Below are 7435 nucleotides of genomic sequence, written 5' to 3' on the forward strand. Positions count from 1 at the left end.
ATGTACACACAAACACGCACACACAAAAACACACTAATTTATGTACACACAAACACACGTGCACACAAACACATTACTGTATGTGCACACATCATACACTCAAATGCACACTTGTGAGTCTACCTATGTACAAACACACACACATACATGAGCCGACTGTATGCACATACTCACACACCCACACACACATATGTACAAACACATAAAAACTCAAACACATCCCCACACACAGGCCTAGTGTAGTTCTGAACAAACACACACAGAGTGTGTAAACAGTCCTGTTTACTCCAGTGATGGAGGGTGAAAGAATAAAGAGGCTGCCTCCTTCATTTATTCACATTTTGACCTCTAAGTGACTGAAAGTGAGGAAAAAACAAACAATTTCAGAGTAAATTCAATCTGTGACTTTTAGTTGTGTTGATAAACATGTGCATAAAAATCAGATGTAAATTAAAATATTTGAAATGATAAAAAATAACCTGTGACTTTCATGTTTTTATTCCTATTTTATACATTCATCAGTAAAAGTGATTTTTTTTCTATCGTTTCTTTTTGAAGATGATCTTTTCTCTTGTTTCTTCCTTCCACTTCCTGTTTGTTTCATTTGTTTTAGTTCTGTGTCCTGCCTTCCTGTTAACAACTGTTCTCATTTTACGTCTTTTTTTTTACATTTTAGATAAGATCAAATAAAATAATTTAATTTATTTGTCTCCCGATGGAGAAATTTGTCTAAGTAGACGGGACAAAGCTGCCGTACCGCAAAGACAAAAACAATGCTTCAAACGGGGTCGAGAACAATAAACACATTAAATATCTCAGATAATTAAGTAAGCATACTTCAAATTTGTGCAAAAGGCACACTGGTACACAGCATTATGTGCTAAAAGAAAAACAAAAACATTATTTTATGATGTATTTGTTACATTTTTTCCCTCTAACCTTTCTCTGACCTCTGCTTCTGAAWGAACCTTTTAATTTGAAACACTTTRACTTTTGTGCGCTTGAATGAAATTTTTTAAAGCATGTTACGATTTACAAAGTTTTTTACCATAAATAAAACAAACAACCGTTTGTGAGAGAAATTAATATTTCATTTTTAAGGTATTTTGTTGGTTTTTTACCTTAAGTAAAATCATGGTTGTACTTGATGGTAAATATCAGCATCAAGTGTTTCATGAAGTCTAGGAGGGAAAAACTGTTTACCAAACATACAGAGCATCGAACGTCATGCACATGCAGTTATTTATGTATTTTATCATCACTTATTCATGACTCTATTCCTGTTCAATGTGCTGGTAAACCCTGCTTTCTCTTTTTCATATTTACACTTCAAGACATCCTGTTCTCATATTATGCACCACTCTGCAGGTTCTCCTGGTGTCGTGTGTTATTATTATTTTTCCTCGTCAAATAATACTTTTTTTCTGTCCATAATCCAGCTCAGTCTGCTAAATATYGAATAAACAGCGGCTTCTAGAAACTGATGTTGGCAGATTGTAATTTATGTCATTTTAACRAACATTTTCTCGCTCGCAGACTTCTGTAACATCGGCAGCAGTTTAACCTCCCTTCCCCCTAATAGAGCCGTCCTAAATTTATTTATTTTAAACATCTGCTGCCTGCCTTGTTTTTTTTTCCCACGCCGAAAGATGTTCGTTCCTCCCACAGCAGTGGAGGAAGTGTGCAGCTTTCAGTTATTAGTCAACGTGAGCAGGCGAAGAGAGAGAAACCCGGTCTGTCACAAACTGGCCTCCTGTTCAGCTCATAACACACCGCCCCTGGGAAAAAGACATTTTCCAGGCTGTCCCAGAGCAAACATTGTTTCTTTTTTTCCCCCCCCATCCAACCAAAGACCAGGTCTGCAGAACAAAAGTAATGACGGTTCTGTCCTCACTGCTCGGTGCGCGGCTTCCATATCCTGTGCATCGTTTTTACTCCTGTGAGGATTTGTGCCACCTTRAGCCTCAAACAAATGTTTTGCACAGACACACACAAAAATGGTATTTTGAAACAAATCTCGGTGGCACGAAGAGTTCAAGAGCAGAGAACTCGTAAAAAGATGCAATCTCTCTGTTATTGCAGTGATTGTCTGACAACTTTCTGTGTCTCTGGAGGATCTGGGGCAACACAACCAGCCCATAGATGTGGCAGAAAAACAAAAGGTAGTTTATGTGCTCAGGACCTGCTGTGGCATTAACTGTCAAATGGTCAACAGGAAGTAAAAAAAAAACGGGTTGTTGAAGGGGTCTAACTGCAAAAATACACAAGATATTAAAGACATTGCATTCCTTGAAAGACTGTACTAAGAGTATCTTATGCTGATAAAAAGGGCAGGCCYGTRGCATAGGCGGTGTAGGCGAATGCAAAGGGCACTGTACATCTAGGGGGCATCACAAATAGAAGAAAAAAAACAATTTTATAACTTTATCAAAGTATAGTTGATATCTGTAGAACACTTACGTTAATGAAGATAAATTGCTCTGAGTGTTTCTCAGCGGTTTTGTTTCTACGAGGTGTTATAAAGTGCCAAAAAAAATTTTGTTAACATGAGCAGGTGTTTTTCAGTGTTTTCAGCTGATAGAATTTTGTTTTAATTGATTTATATTGAACATTTTAATTGGACAACCTSGTTTCTAAAGATAAAACATACCGAAGACAAAACTAATAAATTTGCTATGTGAATGTATTTGAAATKTTCATGAGGGGCGYCACCTGAAATCTTTCCAAACRTGSCAATTTGTCTAGGGCCGGCCCTGCTGATAAAAGACAAAGTTATAGCTGTTTGGATCAAGTTTGTAATAGCCTTTGATTCGATAGGTTAAGTGTTGTAAGGTCACAGTGCAGTTAGATCTAAATGCAGGTAGGCAAGAGGAGTTTAAATATTCAGAAAGTTTATTAAACAAAAGCTGACGTGGCAGCAAAAAACAAAGTAACTAAAACAAATGGGAGCTTGAGRGAGACGAGCGGGCAAACCATACGATGGTTGTGTGTCAATTCATGGGTTACAGCTGATGTAGACGGCAGCAGATGCTAGCCACTCTTGATTTCGCTTCCTAGTCTGTGTCAACCTGTATTTGAACAGTAAATTCAGAGATTTTTAATAAGAAAAATATTAAAAAGTGTTTAGTTTAATTGAAAATGTGCTTAAAGTACAAAGCATTATATAAATATGACAGTTTATTATGTTTAATATTGTTTTTTTCTTTTTAATTTCCATGACGACTCTGGCCATTCTTAGGTACATGATAAATTTCCAAACTCCGTCATAAAAACGTTTATTAAAAATCGGCCATACAATWAAAAAACTTTGCTGTCTTTGTTTTCCTGTTTAATTCGTTGATGGTGCAATGAATTCTGGGATCGGTCACCGATAGGATGCACGCATTTAAATGTGTTTGTTTACTTCATTATGTGTTCACAACCAGATAGAAAGTACAGCAATATTTGAATATTTGAATGTGAGGAATTCAATAGCCTACATGCCACGGACATCCGGTCCAGCACGTGATGCCACTCCGATCACTTCCGGTTTGTGGTCAACACAGTGTTAGCGAAAAAAATTTTCACCCGACAACGACTCTTAATGATCTCCACGGTACAGAATTAGCATATTACATGTACCAACATTAACACAGGAGACGTACAGGTCCAGCCAAGTGGGAAAAAAAACACTCCAAAGTGAATTAAAGCCATAAAAACAAAGGAAAGACATTCATGTTCATGGTTCCAGAATGTAACCTTTTTCACAATTCTGTGGCTGCTTGTTCAGTGAATTTTTCACGTAGAGCTGTGACACTTAGCAGAGTCTGGGCTTCAAGTTGATGGGCYACTTGTCTGGTTTGGATCGTTTTCCCCGACGTTGGTGAACTGAAAACGTRATGATTATCAGGCGGAGGTTCTGCTGCTCTCGGTACGCGGGCGGAGGGAGGGCGCGCTCGTCGCTCCTGTTTTGTTTACAATATAATATACACTCTAACAAGTTTTTACTTTTGCATAAAACTCATGGCAAAGTTACCTAAAAACATTTCATACTCTGTATAACACAAACGCGCACGYGCACACAAACACACCTACATGTACCGGCTGCTGTGTTAGCTTCCTCCTAGCTGTGAGGAGGTCTTTCCTCTCTCGTCTTGGCAGTAAAAGGGGATAAATGTACATCTCCCATTTGTAACCTCGGTCTTCTCATTTCTGATGCTGGCTCTTGAATATCCTCATGTTATAAATGCCGATTACAAACGCAAGCGTGAGCTAACGTTTCCCTGTAATGCTATGATCCTCTGCTGTCACCTTTACTCCTCATCAAGAGGAAAATGGATAAAAACTAACTACTCGATCGTACCTGCTGCTTAGTGGACACAACGGCACACAACTGAACTCACGTTTTATACCAGTAGCTCACAGATGTTTTAACTTTTGTGACTTTTTCACAGAGTATGATTAGGAGCTTACGCTAAAAACAAAGCCAGTAACCAGGAAGTGGAAGGGAGGAGCGTGGCAAGAATTTTACCGGAAATACAGCGGGTAAAATAAGTGTTGAACACGTCAACATTTTTCTCAGTAAATATATTACTAGAGGTGCTAATGACATGAAATTTTCACCAGATGTTGGTAACAACCCAAGTGATCCATACATACAAAGAAATCAAACCCTAAATGTCCAGAAATGAAGTTATTTGTAATAATGTGGAATGGCACAGGGAAAAAGTATTGAACACACTTACTGAAATTTATCTAATACTTTGTACAAAAGCCTTTGTTGTCAATGACAGCTTCAAGACGCCTCCTGTATGGAGAAACTAGTGGCATGCATTGCTCAGGTGTGATTTTGGCCCATTCTTCCACACAAACAGTCTTCAAATCTTGAAGKTTTCGTGGACCTCTTCTATGAACTCTGATCTTTAGTTCTTTCCATAGATTTTCTGTTGGATTCAGGTCAGGTGATTGGGCTGGGCCATTCCAGCAGCTTTAGTTTCTTTCTCTGAAACCAACTGAGAGTTTCCTTGGCTTTGTGTTTGGGCTCATTGTCTTGCTGAAATGTCCAGCCACGTTTCATCTTCATCATCCTGGTAGATGGAAGCAGATTTTTATCAAGAATGTCTCTGTACATTTTCCCACTCATCCTTCCTTCAATTATTTGAAGTTTGCCAGTACCATATGCTGAAAAACAGCCCCACACCATGATGTTCCCACCTCCAAACTTCACTGTTGGTATGGTGTTTTTGGGCTGATGTGCAGTGCCATTTGACCTCCAAACATGATGTGTATTCTGGCATCCAAACAGTTCAATGTTGGTCTCATCTGACCAGACTATATTCTCCCAGTATTACACAGGCTTGTTTAAATGTTGTGCAGCAAACTTTAAAGGAGCTTCAAGATGCTGTTTCTTCAGCAGTGGAGTCTTGCGTGGTGAGCGTGCATACAGGCCATGGTGGTTCAGTRCATTACTTATTGTTTTCTTTGAAACAAACGTACCTGCTAATTCCAGGTGTTTCTGAAGCTCTCCACAAGTGGTCCTTGGCTCTTGGACAACTCTTCTGATAATTCTTTTCACTCCTCTGTCAGACAGGTATGTGTGAGAGAACTAGAGAATACAGAAACATGGCTGGGGAAGAGGTGAGAGCTGACAGAACAGGAAACACGAGGATAATAAAGCAACACAAAAACACGGGTAGGTGTTAGCAGAACATCTAATCAGTGTGACTCTCAGTTATTACATTAAATTTCAGCTCAACATCTGTAAGATTTACTGAGTTCTAACTGTTTTTGAGTGGGCTAATGTTGATTGGCTGCAGTGATCATATTAAGCTAAATTCTTAAAGTTTGATTTTCATGTAATGATTTTTCTGAGAGTTTATCCAAATCTGTGCACCGATCCAGGAGACATTTTGCTAAGAAACAAAAACAGGAACAGCAAAAACACGATCGCCCCTTCACATTCAGCAGCGGGCATTAACTGGCATTAGCATAAAAATGTAGCGAGGTTCTAACTGTAGAGAGCTACAGCAAGTCACAAGCTGAAGATACTAAAAGATTCAGAASCACTTGAAGGACCAAAGATGATGCAAAACATCTGCAAGACAAATTTGGGGAAAAGAACTGTTTTATTTCTCTTGTTTAGTCTAATTATCCTGAATGTTTTTTTTAAAAAAAGAAAAAGGCAAGACAATATTTGTTAAGTTTTGTTGTTTGCTTGTGTGTTTGTTTGTTTCTTCAGTTCAATTCTTGATTTTTTTAACCCACCATCATTGTTTTGTTGGTTCTTTTGCCCGCGRYCGCGGGCAAAAGAAYCAACAAAACAGTGATGGTGGGCTAAAAAACACGCAATTAAAATTCACAGCTTAGTATTCAGAACTGCCAACTTCCTAAAGATTTTTTGTTGTGACATTATCACACAGTCACCGTTCATTCAGTGCTGCTTGTGGCAGAGGTCAGTCACTCTTTAGCACTAAAGGCCACCTGTCAGGAAAATGTAAACGCCAGCRTCTCCCCTCACTTCCTGTTTACCCACCTTCAGCCAAGGTGAGCCACTGACCTTCAAACATCAGCCGCGTCGCATAACAACATCCAGTTCTGCTTTTGTGTCAGGCGGGAATTGTTGTCACCCAACAACCCAAGTTTGTGCGCAAAGAGTTAGCAAAGTATCTTAAGCTCAACTTTTTATGAACCTCTCAGAAAGTAATCACCGGACGTGCCTCTGCAACTGATTAACTTTTGAAGGCAACCCAATGGGGGCCTTCACTCGTGACGTCATGCGTATTTGCGTACATTTTCTGCTACTCGCTTTTCAATTCAATTTAATTAGAAAATGTATTCATTTCATTAAAATATATACATACAATTAAAACAAAGAAAATACAGAAATCAAAAATCAAAAATAAAATGAAAGGTAGCAGCTTTAAAGGTCGGACAGACGGACCAGGTTCTACGAAGAGTCGGTGTTAACACCTTAAGAGGAAAAAGACGTTCCTATAGTAAATTTCGACACATTCAACATCAGAAATCACAGGAAAGTTCAGCTGAAAGGTTGGCTGGAAGGTCGAGGTCTTCGACAGACTTGGAAAGCAAGTGGAATTGTTAAAAAGTTTTTTTTAATCTATGGGGGGCCGCTTGTAAAGTTACACAGTCAAAAATTACCAATATTTTTTGTTTTATTTAGCCTTTTATGAGAAAAAGAACAGATTTATTTTTCAAAGTCAGTTTTTCACCATATGATTCATACATTTATAAATGCCATAGTTTATAAACTAAATACTGTGTTTAACTTTCAAATTAAATATTTAGTTAACAAGCTAAATGTTTAACTTGTGACTGAAATTTTTAGTTTTGACCTAAATATTTAGATTGCAACTTAAATATTCAGCTAGCCACCTAAATATTTAAGTTAGAACATAAATATTTAGGTAGCTACCTAAATATTTAGGTAGCTACCTAA

This window comes from Austrofundulus limnaeus, unplaced genomic scaffold (genome assembly GCF_001266775.1).
Source record: "Austrofundulus limnaeus strain Quisiro unplaced genomic scaffold, Austrofundulus_limnaeus-1.0 Scaffold11, whole genome shotgun sequence".
Taxonomy (NCBI): Eukaryota; Metazoa; Chordata; class Actinopteri; order Cyprinodontiformes; family Rivulidae; genus Austrofundulus; species Austrofundulus limnaeus.